The following is a 12,217-nucleotide window of genomic DNA, read 5'->3' as shown; positions in this document are numbered from 1 at the left end:
CCCCACGATCCGACATGATGTGGAGGGGCAGGCCATGAAGACGGAAGATGTGGCGGATAAAGTCTTTAGCCAGCTCGGGTGCAGACGGAAGACCTGGCAGGGGAATAAAGTGAGCCATCTTGGAAAAGCGGTCAGCGACCACCCAAATGACCGTACAACCGGCAAAGACGGGGAGATCAGTTATAAAGTCCATCGCTATATGCTGCCAGGGGGCAGCAGGTACAGGAAGCGGAAGGAGGCGTCCGGCTGGCAGATGTCTCGGGACTTTGTTGCGGGCGCAGGACACACAGGCAGAAACAAAGTCTATTATGTCCTTGTGCAGGGTAGGCCACCAATAGTGCCGGGCAATAAGCTGGAGGGTCTTTTTCTGACCGGCTTGGCCAGCTAGTTTAGACGAATGGCCCCAGTGTAGGATCTTCTCCCGATCAGGTACTGAAACAAACGTCTTACCGGGAGGGAGACGATTTAGACTCACGGGAGCCACCTGCATTACTCTGGCGGGATCGATGATATGTTTAGGTTCTTCCTCGAAATCGGACACCAGAAAGGATCGGGACAAGGCGTCTGCTTTGACGTTTTTGTCAGCCGGGCGAAAATGAAGAACAAAATCAAAGCGAGCAAAAAACAAGGACCACCGGGCTTGGCGCGGGTTCAGTCTCTGGGCATGCTGGAGGTAAGCCAAGTTCTTGTGGTCAGTGTAAATTATTACCGGGTGAAGAGCCCCCTCGAGTAGGTAACGCCACTCCTCCAACGCCAGCTTGATGGCCAATAACTCTCGGTCTCCTATGGAATAGTTGCGCTCAGAAGAGGAGAAGAGTTTGGAGAAGAAGCCACAAGTTACCATTCTCCCGGAAGATGATTTTTGAGTAAGAACCGCTCCGGCTCCAGAGGAGGAGGCGTCAACTTCCAGGAAGAACTGCTTGTTGCCGTCCGGGCGATGCAGCACCGGGGCGGAAGAGAAGGCCTGTTTTAGGGAAAGAAAGGCCTCCTCTGCTTCAGGTGGCCACTCTTTGGGATTAGTACCCTTACGGGTGAGCGCGGAAATTGGGGCAGTCCGGGAAGAGAAGTGCGGTATGAAGAGGCGGTAATAGTTGGCGAAGCCCAGGAACCGTTGAATAGCCTTCAACCCCTCTGGTCGGGGCCATTTCTCGATGGCAGACAGTTTCTCAGGATCCATTTGTAGGCCGGTCTGAGAGATAATGTAGCCCAGAAACGGAAGCGAGGTCTGCTCAAAGAGGCACTTCTCAAATTTAGCGTAGAGATGGTTCTGCCTGAGCCTGAGCAGGACCTGACGAACGTCCCTCCGGTGAGTCTGGAGATCCGGAGAGAAGACCAAGATGTCGTCCAGGTACACCACTACGCAGGAGTAGAGAAGGTCCCGGAAGATGTCATTGACCAACTCTTGAAAGACGGCAGGAGCGTTACAGAGGCCAAAGGGCATTACCAGATATTCATAGTGGCCATCCCGGGTGTTGAATGCCGTCTTCCATTCATCCCCCTGACGGATACGAACCAGGTTGTACGCCCCACGGAGGTCCAGTTTGGTGAAGATTCTAGCCCCCCTCAGACGATCAAATAACTCCGGAATGAGCGGAAGGGGGTACTTATTCTTCACCGTGATCTGGTTAAGGCCTCTATAGTCTATACAGGGACGGAGAGAGCCGTCCTTCTTTTTGACGAAAAAGAAGCCTGCTCCCGCCGGGGAGGTAGATTTCCGGATGAATCCCCTGGCCAGATTCTCCTCAATATATTCGGACATCGACCGGGTCTCAGCAGCGGATAATGGATAAATACGCCCACGGGGAGGAGAAGTACCAGGTAACAGGTCGATAGGGCAGTCGTATGGTCTATGAGGGGGTAGTGTCTCTGCCTCCTTTTTATTAAAGACATCAGCATAAGTCCAATAAGGAATTGGAAGTCCAGGTAGATTAGCTGGGGTAGGAGAAGGACAGACGGGATGAACGGGAACCAGACAGGTCTTATGGCAGCCCTGTCCCCAGCGAAGGACTTCTCCGGTCTGCCAGTCAAGCACGGGTGCATGTCTCTGGAGCCAAGGTAGACCTAGCAAGAGGGCGTGAGAGAGTCCAGGCAGAACATGGAAGGAGATACTTTCAGAATGCAGCATTCCCACCTGCAGAGTAATGGATTCGGTGATGAGTTGGATGGGGCGTGGTAAGAGCCCCCCATCCACGGCAGCAACAGACAAGGGTACAGCCAGAGGTTTGGTGGGGATGCGGTATTTCTCTACCAGGGACTGTGAAATAAGATTCCCGGCTGCTCCAGAGTCCAGTTGGGCTAGTTCGAAATAACGGTTCTCCCCGTAGACGATTGAAACTGACAACAGCAGGGATGGAGAGGATTTATTCTTGTCTAGGTGGACCTCTCTGAGCGAACCTAGACACAGGCGTTTCCCGACCTCTCCGGGCAGGCACGGATCCGGTGCTCCTTACTGCCACAGTAGAAGCAGGTCCCCTCGGCACGGCGTAAGTCCTGATGGGTCTTGACCATCTTGGTCTGGTCGACCTGCATAGGCTCAGGAGGGTGTACCTGGTTAGAGACAGAAGGAGTGACGGGTTTCTGAAAAGTAGGAGCTAGACGTGGTAACCTCCTCTCACGGGTGACCTCTCTGGCACGCTCCTGGAACCGTAGGTCAATCCGGGTGGCAAGAGTTATTAAGTCATCGAGAGTGGTAGGAATGTCCCGACCGGCAAGTTCATCTTTAATACGGCCGGACAGACCCTCCCAGAAGACGGAAACCAGAGCGTCGTTATCCCAGGCCAGCTCCGAGGCAAGGGTACGGAACCGTATGGCATATTGGCCCACGGTGAGGCTTTCCTGACGGAGGCGTAGCAATGATGATGCGGATGAGGTCTTCCGTCCGGGTTCGTCGAAGACTTTCCGGAAAGCCGTGAGAAAAGCAGGCAAGTTGGACACCAGGGGGGTCTCCTCTCTCCCATAGAGGATTTAGCCAGGCCAGGGCCTCCCCGGTGAGATGGGACATGATGAATGCAATTTTGGCTCGGTCGGAGTTAAACTGGTGGGACAATAGTTGAAAGTGCAGGGTGCACTGATTTATGAAGCCCCGAGCCTGGGCGGAGTCGCCTCCGAAGCGAGGAGGTGCAGAAAGCCGAGGTCCGGGGTAAGAAATCATGGTGTTAGTGGACAGCGGAGCTGCCGGATTGCGAGACATGGCACTGGCGGAGGTTGTTGGTGGAGCAGTCAGAGTGTCCAGGCGAGTATTGACATTCCGCAGGTGACCCAGGATGGACTCCTGTTGGGACCTTTGACGGGACAGTTCATGACACAGGTCCGAGAGCGAGGGAGCTTGGGTGCCACCGGGTTCCATGGCCCGAGCAAACTGTAACGGGTCTGGGAGGCGGAACCTCTGGGCTACTATACAAGGGGGCGATCCTTGTAAGGGAGCGGGTGGCGACCAGGCAGGCAGTCACAGCAGGTGACCGGGACAGTCTCTGGGTGTACGGGCAGGAGGTCACGGCAAGTGATCGGGGCAGTCTCTGGATAAAGGGTAGGTACGACCTGTGATGGCTGAACCTCCAGGTAGGCTAGCAAGGCAGATGGAGGATGTGTGCTCCCAGGTGAGCAAGCGAGAGTCTCTGGAATAGCAGGTGGTCACAGCACGTGACGGCGGAGCCTCCAGGTAGGCAAGCAGGCAGGTAACGGAGAAGCGCTCCCAAGTGAGCGGGCAAGAGTCTCAGGAATAGCTGGTGGTCACAGCACGTGACAGCGGAGCCTCCGGGCAGGCAAGCAGGCAGGTAGCGGAGAAGCGCTCCCAGGTGAGCGGGCAAGAGTCTCTGGAATAGCTGGTGGTCACAGCACGTGACAGCGGAGCCTCCGGGCAGGCAAGCAGGCAGGTAGCGGAGAAGCGCTCCCAGGTGAGCGGGCAAGAGTCTGGAGTAGCTGGTGGTCACAGCACGTGACAACGGAGCCTCCGGGCAGGCAAACAGGCAGGTAACGGAGAAGCGCTCCCAGGTGAGCGGGCAAGCTGGTCCATAGACAGACTGACCGGAGTTGCAAGGTAGACCGTCGGACCTCAGGCAAGCAGGCAGGTAGCTGAGGTGCGCTCCCAGGTGAGCGGGCAAGTTGGTCCTTAAACAGACTGACCGGGGTTGTAAGGCAGACCGTCGGACCTCAGGCAGGCAGGCAGGTAACAGGAAATCAGGCAGGATTAGGACAGCAAACTGGCAGGAATCTGGCAGGTAACTGGCAGGTAACTGGCAACGGGACCTGAGGGCTGAAGCACAGGTGAGACACAGGTGCAAACAACATTGCTCGGGCACCTCCATTTTGGAGGAGGTGCCTTATATATGGTAAAGTCCTCCGGCCATTGGCCGGGGACTCCTTAGGACGGCGCGCGCGGCCCCTTTAAGAGGGAGGGAGAGCGCGCGCGCGCCCTAAGCACAGTGGCCGGGAAGGAGCGCGCGCTGCCAGCAGAGCGGGAGAGGGACGCCGGGCACGGAGCAGAGCGGTGAGGGGAACAGTGTCCCTGCCTAGCAGAGGGCAGGGACGCCGGCACTACAATAACCACCAGAGAACCCACACAGGGGAGAAGCCCTTTTCCTGTTCAGAATGTGGGAAATGTTTTAACCAGAAATCAACTTTGGTTAAGCACCACAGAACCCACACAGGGGAGAAGCCTTTTTCATGTTCAGAATGTGGGAAATGTTTTAACCAGAAAGCATATCTAAATAGCCACCACAGAACCCACATAGGGGAGAAGCCTTTTTCATGTTCAGAATGTGGGAAATGTTTTAACCGGAAAGCACATCTTGATAGCCACCAGAGAACCCACACAGGGGAGAAGCCCTTTTCCTGTTCAGAATGTGGGAAATGTTTTAATCGTAAAATGATTCTTGATAGTCACAAGAGAATTCACACAGGGGAGAAGCCTTTTTCTTGTTCAGAATGTGGGAAATGTTTTAATCGTAAAATGATTCTTGAAAGTGACAAGAGAACCCACACAGGGGAGAAGCCCTTTTCCTGTTCAGAATGTGGGAAAAGTTTTAACCAAAAATCAGCTTTGGTTATGCACCAGAGAACCCACACAGGGGGGAAGCCTTTTTCATGTTCAGAATGTGGGAAATATTTTAACCAAAAAACAGCTTTGATTAAGCACCAGAGAACTCACACAGGGGAGAAGCCTTTTTCCTATTCTATTTTTTTTTAATCCAGTAAATTTTTATTGAGATTTTTTTCATTTTTTTTTTTTTTACAAAACAAGAAACCAGTACATACAATAATAAAATAACATACCATAGGGATCACATACATTCATCTCTCCTATATATCCTTTCAGCTTGCCCATTACCGTCTGATAACTTGCAGTTATATCTTACAGTTAACATTCCACATTCTTGAAATCTCTTATATAACCATAATATTGTAATAAACATTATAATCCCTATACACATATAGGTGTGCTATATTACCCATACCACATGTTAAGGAATTCCAATATACATTACAATGAAACATTAGACCTCGCCAATACCCCCCTTCTTCCATAAGTCATTGTCTCTCCTACAATAACCTTGATGGCATTCCAGGTGTATCCAACTATAAGCCCCATATTTTCTCAAATGTATTCATTGAGTTTTGTTTTTTATATACCCCTTTTTCTAATCTGATATTATTTATCCTATTTTTGAGTTCACTAATTTCTGGAGGTGAGGGGTTAATCCAGTTGGATGTAATATGTTTCCTAGCTTGAAATAAAATATGTGAAATCCCTATTGAAATTGGGTCAAATTCCATATCATCCTCTAATATACCTAATAGGCATTTTTTGGGTCTGGCTGAATATCTATTTTATATACCCTCTTTATAATAGACAGAACTCCTTTCCAGTATTTACTGTATTTTTCAGACTATAAGACGCACCTTTTTCCTCCAAAAGTTTGGAGGAAAATGGGGGGTGCGTCTTATAGTCCGAATGTTGCTGGGGGGGTGTGTATATATATATATATATATATATATATATATATATATATATATATATATATATATATTACTGTACTGGGGGGAGCAGTCGTGGCGGAGGAGTGGGGCACAGGAGGCAGCAGCCGCCTGCTGCAGCCTGCACTGTCCCCGCTGCTGAAGAAAATGAAAATTCACTGCTCCCCACGCCCATAGGCGTGGGGATCATTGAATATTCATGCTCCTTAATAGCGGCACACAGTATATCAACAACTCAGTGTCTATTCCCCTTTTTTCTCCCTTTCCAAAGTTTTTTTCTATTTTAAGGGTCCAGATCTTATTATATGACACCACAAGTGGGTTATAAACTTTTCCCCTGTTTTTTCTTTTTGCATTTTTTTCTCTTTTGATATAATGATTCTCAGGCTCCCTATGGAGTATTTTCAGGTACACCATATTTACTTACACCTTTGCTTTTGATGAGGCTTGATCATCACGCTGCATTGTACTATATCATTGAATATTGTATTACATTGAGATTATAGTAGAGATTATCCTCCACATGCTCTAATGAAATGATTTATTGTCCGTCTTTCCTGTATGATGTTTTTGAATTCTACCCTTTCCCTTATTTTTTTATCCACATAATGTTTCTGTACATATATTTTGTTTTTTGGCATGCATTAGAGTCTGATGAAGGTCGTGGTTGAACGACCGAAACGTCACATGTTGTGGATTGCATTGTTCATGAATCTCTAAAGGAACTTTAATTATTTGATTAAAAATTATATTTCATACTACTGAATGAGTGCCGGATTCTATATTCACAGTGTATCAGCAGCGCGGCTCCTGCTGCTGCCGAGCGATCGCGTGTGCCCCCTATTAAAGGGCATGAATATTCACCCCCTCTCCACGCACAAAATGGAAGGAGGTTTGCACTCAACATCTCACGATACATGGTCCCATTCATTCTTTCATGTACACGGATCAGTCATCCTTGTCCCTTGGCAGAGAAACAGCTCCAAAGCATGATGTTGCCACCCCCATGCTTCACAGTAGGTATGGTGTTCTTTGGATGCAACTCAGCATTCTTTCTCCTCCAAATACAACGAGTTGTGTTTCTACCAAACAGTTCTACTTTGGTTTCATCTGACCATATGACATTCTCCCAATACTCTTCTGAGTCATCCAAATGCTCTCTAGCAAACGTCAGAGGGGCCCGGACATGTAATGGCTTAAGCAGTGGGACACGTCTGGCACTGCAGGATCTGAGTTCCTGGCAACGTAGTGTGTTACTGATGGTAACCTGTGTAACATTGGTCCCCGCTCTCTGCAGGTCATTCACTAGGTCCCCGCGTGTGGTTCTGGGATTTTTGCTCACCGTTCTTCAGATCATTTTGACCCCACGGGGTGAGATCTTGTGTGGAGCCCCAGATCGAGGGAGAATATCAGTGGTCTTGTATGTCTTCCATTTTCTAATTATCGCTCCCACAGTTGATTTCTTCACACCAAGCTGCTTGCCTATTGCAGATTCAGTCTTCCCAGCCTGGTGCAGGGCTACAATTTTGTTTCTGGTGTCCTTCGAAAGCTCTTTGGTCTTTACCAAAGTGGAGTTTGAAGTGTGACTGTTTGAGGTTGCGGACAGGTGTTCAAACAGGTGACAGTACTCCAGGTAATAAGTGGAGGACAGAGGAGCCTCTTGAAGAAGTTACAGGTCTGTGAGAGTCAGAAATCTTGCTTGTTTGTAATTGACCAAATACTTATCTTCCTCCAAAATTTGAAAAAAAATTCTTTCTAAATCAGACAATGTGATTTTCAGGATTTGTTCTCTCATTTTGTCTCTCGTAGTTGAGGTCTACCTATGATGTCAATTACAGGCCTCTTTCATCTTCTTAAGTGGGAGAACTTGCACAATTGGTGGCTGACTAAATACTTTTTTCCCCACTGTATATTAGTGCATTAGGAATCGCCAAAACACCAGATTCCTTGTTACTTTGTAGATATTCACATTTTATCCTAGACGATTTCTTTTTCCATATAAGAGAACGAAACTTGCTATGAATTTTCTGAAAATGCGAATTATGGATCCAAATAGGGGCATTATGCAGAATGTATAAGAGTTGGGGCATCAATATAATTTTTAATAAGTTCCCTCTTCCTACAGCTGATAATGGTAATCTCCACCACATATCTATCTTCTTTTTATACTTCTCCAGAAGAAGATATAGATTCAGTACAATGTAATCCGGAGATCTTTTTGTTATACCTCTACTCGGTATTAGAATTTCTCAACCGCTTGTATTCGTGTATGTTCTAATATGCTCGAATTAGGGATATCATCAAATGGTGGAATAACCGACTTATCCCAAATAATGGACAGGCCTGACCATTCACCAAACTCTCCAATAATGTTCAGAATAGGATCAATAGACTTCTGGATATATTGTACATATATAACTGTTTGTGTATTATACAATCATTGTATTTTATGTAGTGTGGGCACCCGCTTCTGCAGTGCCACCATGTAAACAATTGCTTGTGAAATAAAGGTTTATGACCGAACTCCTGTTTGGTGTTTCTGATTATTCCCAAATGATCTGCCATTCATATCCTAGCATAGATATGTCACCATCTTATTGGTACTAGACAATTGTCTGATACGTAGATACTTTCCTTTGGTTTAATATATATTATTTGCTTCGTTTAATTTTTGTTTTGTTGTGGTAACCCCTTTACCCCCGAAGGCTGTTTGCACGTTAATGACCAGGCCAATTTTTACAATTCTGACCACTGTCACTTTATGAGGTAATTACTCTGGAACGCTTCAACGGATCCCCCTGGTTCTGAGATTATTTTGTGTGACATATTGCACTTCATGATAGTGGTAAAATTTCTTCGATGAGACTTGCGTTACTTTGTGAAAAAATCAGAAATTTGACGAAATTTGAATTTTCATGCCCTTAAATCAGAGATTAGTTAATAAATAACAATTCCCACATAAAACACACGTCACCCACTATAGGCAATACTAGGGGGTATAATGGAGTCTAGACACAATGAAATTTTAAAAATTACAGTTTTTATTAAGTCATATATTAAAAGAAAAAGGTTTTTTCCAACACAACAATGATTAAAAAGTTAAGCAGGAAAATTTTCAGCTGTCCAGGATTATGTATATGGGACTCAATCCAAAGGCTCTTCTAGGATCGAGGGTAGGGTTAAGATATTTATTCCCTCAATGAATATATAGATATCAGCAATCCAGCTTTTAATGCTTACTGGCCAGAGGGTATAAAGTACAAATGCCCTATAAAGTGTCAGTGCCAGCAGCATGGGCATGTTACCCTAATAGATATACAGATATCAACATTCCAGTTTTTTGATACATGATGACCAGAGTGTATAAAGTGCAAATGTCCTATAAAGTGTCAGTCCAGCAGCATGGGCTTATTGCCTCAATATAGCTATATCAAAGGGACATTCAGATAATAATATTGTGGTGAGACCCAACCACTATATCCCCAGTTGTCATAATGTCAATTACTTACAGCCAGAGGAGAGAGAAAGTGACCCAGTGATCCTGGTGCTGCACCCCGACGACGCCGTTTCGCCACGCTTCTTCCAGGGGGCGTTAACCACTATAGCTTAACTGGCTCCTTAAATAGTGCCCGTGCCCTATCAAATTGCACTGATATGTACATGTGACGCTCGGTGTATTGGGCGCATGAACGCCATCTGGCATCTCGTAACTACAGAAGAGACTTGGAACGCAAGCGTGGAACTCTTCGCCCTCCTAGGTGCGCCTGACCAGAAGTCCACGAGCGCCGCCGGCTGCGCATGCGCACCCACCGAGCGTGACACAGGAGATGGAGAATGAGCGATGCGTCCAGTAGCGGAGTACAAAAGAGGCGGGGCTAGTAAGGTCAGAAAACGAAACAGTCTTCATCCTATTCCCAATGAAAGGGAAGAGATTGGTCTCCACCCTATTTCCTCTTTTGTTTTCAGTCCATATATATATATATGTCTTTTAACTACAGCAATGTAACTATGTTTAAGAACCCCTGTTTGGTTGGAAACGCGTAAGGTCTGCCTTACATATGGCGCTTTTTTAATGGAACTAATAAAATGGACGTTTTAACTTCACATCTCTTGTGATGGATACGGAGAAGGTGCTGGAGTTTTTCTAATCTACTTCTAGTATGTGATACTGCGCATGCGCGGGCGCCATTGTGCTGCAGGCAATTCTTTTTTTTCCTCCAACAATATGGCACCGCCGGCCACGCTTGCGCAGTAGCATCTATCGGCAAATGAGAGACGCTATTGTGCAGGCGCCATTTTCATGCATAAAAATGTCAGACTTTCATATACCCAATTGCATATGCGGTATTTAAAATAGGGGCAGGTCCTGAACGCACAGTGACCTATCAGAAAGCAGACAAATGAATACACAAGCAGAGCACCAAGATAAAGCCCCTCCCCAAATGCCCGCCCCAGAGCACGAGCATATCATTATCTCAGAAATGAATATAAAGATTACACAAGAACCACTGGATGGATTTCATCAACAAAGGTATCATGTCAATCCGTGTAATGTCGCCCACCTGACTGTGTATGTACTTTAGTTTGCACAATCCTGCTGACAGGTGCACTTTAAGTGAGGCAGCTATACATAGAACTAATCATATATAAATACAGACGTATAAACCTGCTGCCAATCTATTGTGAGTATATGTGATCTCATATTAGCTATGGAGAGATGATAAACCCTTATGTACAATATGTGACTCCATATTATTGTACATTAGCTTAAATAATTTCAACTTAAGCTAAATAAAATGCCAAATTTGGTATTGATTTATTATTTCTAACGCATGCTACATAAATTTGATTGAAACACTGTGACTGTGTGTACACGCATAAAGAGGAGCACAGTTATGATAATATAGTACATTTTTATATATTTTATGTTTTATAAGAATTCTTAGTGATGACATTTACTCACTATATGGCACCAAAATACACAAGACCGGTAATTTAACAATAGACTGCAATGCATACAGAACAGAGGTTTAGACAATGATTCAAAATCAGCGGGATAAGAAAAAACTCCTATTAGAACAACATGTGTGGAAGCCGCATGCTAACAATCGCTGGGTATCTAAGGTGGAGACAAGTTGGCGTGTCAGCCATATGCTGCGGAAGGAGAACAGATCATTCGGGGAGAGACAGACTAGTCACAGCGTGGATTTACGGGCCGTCTTTTCAGTAGACTTGTATACAGCCCCCATAAAGAACTGAGTTTTTCCGTATGTCAAGACCCGAGACTGCAGGGTTTCAAGGCAGGTGGAGAGACTAAAGGAGGCTCTAATCCTGGTGATCAAGAGATGGAGAAACCGCAAATGGCGATAAGAAGTGTGAGAGGAAGAGGAGGGTGGAGATGGAGATGGAATAGAAAAGCATGATGTCCCTTCTCAGATTTACACCATGCGGTACCCCGGTGTTTCGCTGACAGACCACCATCCTCTCTGGTTCTCAGTATCTTCTCCGTATCACCACCTCTAAGGGGTTTATGTGTTTTATCAATTACATAAATGATTAATGTGCCGAGATGACTTTGGTGTTCCTGTATAAAATGTTTGGAGATTTGTGATATGTTTCTATTTGCCCCTTTGTTCTCGATATCATTAATACATTCTCTGATTCCAGCCTGTAACCGGCGTTTTGTGCTGCCGACATATTGTGGATTGCCGGCCGTGCGTCTGTGGCACCCCAGGGGTCTGGTTTCCACAGTAATAGCAATATTACGTCTGTGAGCAGGTGGGAGGTCTCCTGGGCAGGAATCCTAAGCATGCCACACCTCCTGCCCAGTCCTGGGAGGGGAAGAACTTCCCCTACATAAACTGGGGCTGAGGCAGGGTTAGAAGAGAGGAGTTCCAGACAGAGACGGAGTCTGGTCTGGACACGCAGAAACAGGGACAGATAGACATCAAGAGCTCTGTAGGAGCCAAGGAGAAGCGCCAGGGGCTGGAGCTGTGCAGAGCTCGCCCTGGGAGAAGGTACTAAAACCGGACACAGGAGTCCGAGGCTGTGGGGACTAAGATATACCCAGCAGCAGAATCCATCCGGCAGGGGATTCCAGGTCCTCTGGCCATAAAAGCCCGGAGGCTCTGTCACAACGAAGGGACCAGCACCGCCATCCCGGAGCGGAGGCTAACAGGAGGCCCCAGGTCACCAGCCATACGGGTGAGCACCACACGGTATACCCAGGGACGTGGGCTACTTG

The 12,217-nt window shown here is 46.9% G+C and overlaps 2 protein-coding genes across 3 annotated transcripts in view; one reads left to right on the top strand and one right to left on the bottom strand.

Moving 5' to 3' along the window:
- LOC141176136 (uncharacterized) overlaps positions 1-12,217 on the top strand; it is a 534,162-nt gene that overhangs the window by 67,113 nt on the left and 454,832 nt on the right. The gene's annotated exons all lie outside the window — the stretch shown is intronic.
- LOC141176132 (uncharacterized) overlaps positions 1-12,217 on the bottom strand; it is a 725,229-nt gene that overhangs the window by 362,943 nt on the left and 350,069 nt on the right. The window lies entirely within an intron of this gene.

The sequence above is a fragment of the Phyllobates terribilis genome, unplaced genomic scaffold (assembly GCF_046119375.1).
Source record: "Phyllobates terribilis strain yellow unplaced genomic scaffold, ASM4611937v1 Scaffold_17__1_contigs__length_24005725, whole genome shotgun sequence".
Classification (NCBI taxonomy): Eukaryota; Metazoa; Chordata; class Amphibia; order Anura; family Dendrobatidae; genus Phyllobates; species Phyllobates terribilis.
The sequence above is the reverse complement of the archived record's forward strand: the minus strand, read 5'-3'. Positions and strand labels throughout refer to the sequence as shown.